General features: G+C 39.4%; 1 non-coding gene across 1 annotated transcript; it reads left to right on the plus strand.

Annotated features, from left to right (window-relative positions):
* Nucleotides 1-453: 453 nt before the first annotated feature.
* On the plus strand, nt 454-594 carry LOC135268444 (U4 spliceosomal RNA). Its single transcript, XR_010336772.1, has one exon. It is a non-coding gene; the product is annotated as a U4 spliceosomal RNA (small nuclear RNA).
* The last annotated feature ends 792 nt before the right edge of the window (nt 595-1,386 follow it).

Genomic DNA, 1,386 nt, shown 5'->3' on the forward strand with positions numbered 1-1,386 from the left:
TAATTAGGTCATGAGAGTAAAGCCCTTATAAGTGAAATTAGTGTGCTTAAAAGAAAAAGGCTCTCAATCATGTGAGGATATAGAGAGAAGGCAGCTGTCTACAACCTAAGGAGTGGGCTGTCACCAGACACTAGATGTTCTAACTTTTTGATCTTGGACTTCCCAGCCTGTGGAACTGTAAGAAATAAATGTTGGTTGTTTAAGCCACCTAGTCCATGGCATTTTTGTTATAGCATCCCCAACTGACTAAGACCCCAATTAACTTCAAGTTTCTAAAAGCTAAAGTCATTTCTATTTGTCATGTAGCGCACAAACAGGTGCTTCTAGACTCAGTCTGTCAGATAGCCTAGTGGCACTGTGAAAGCAACAAGATTTCTAACCCTGCCAGGAAACTTCATGGTCACCAGTGATGGTGAAGATACTACTCTTCTTCTCCTCTAATACAAAGAGCATAGCTTTGCGCAGTGGCAGTATCGTAGCCAGTGAGATTTATCTGAGGCACAATTATTGCTAATTGAAAACTTTTCCCAATAGCTCACCATGACGACTTGAAATATAGTCTGCACTAGCAATTTTTGACAGTCTCTACGGAGACTGAATTAAAAAAAAAAATACAAAGAGCGTAATGCTCCCCTGCTTGCCTTTCTACCTGAAATCCCAAAATAATCTCTTTCAAACTGCTATTCCTCCTCATACGCCCATCTGTTTTAGTCCATTCTGTCCTGCTATAACAGAATTTCTAAGATTAGGTAACTTATAATGAACAGAAATTTATTGGTTTACACTTCTGGAGGCTGGAAAATTTGAGATCAAAGTGCTAGCATCTGGTGAGGCCCTTGTTGCTGTATTAGCAACATGGTGGAAGGCAGAAGGGCAAGAGCACAAGAGAGGGAATCCACTCCCACAAGCCGTTTTTATAATAGCATTGATCTGTTCATGAGGGCAGAACCCTTGTGATCTAAACAGCTTCCATTAAGCCCCACCTCCTAATACTGTTGCAGGGGATTAAGTTTCCAACATATGATTTCTAGGTCACACATTCAAACCATAACATCATCCATTCTTCAGCAGCTCACTAAAGGGTACCATTTTCTTGCCCTCCTCTAGCCATATCCCTTACCCAGCTAATGATGACCTCAATTTAGTTTAATCGCTGCTTAGGGAATCTGGTATAATCTACTTTCCCTCTTTGCTTTGCTTATGTGAATGCTGCATGTTGGCTAATTTCCTAATGATCCTCACAAATCATATAATATTAAAATTTGTTATAGATACAATGATCAGTTGTAAGACCAGAACTTACTAAACACAATGTTCCTTGTCCTGTTCTAAGTTCTGTTAATACAATTAAATATATATCTGTACTTTATCCCAGATACTGCAGAG

The sequence above is a fragment of the Aotus nancymaae genome, unplaced genomic scaffold (genome assembly GCF_030222135.1).
Source record: "Aotus nancymaae isolate 86718 unplaced genomic scaffold, 86718_ANA_hifiasm-v0.15.2.pri h1tg000040l, whole genome shotgun sequence".
In the NCBI taxonomy this organism is placed as follows: Eukaryota; Metazoa; Chordata; class Mammalia; order Primates; family Aotidae; genus Aotus; species Aotus nancymaae.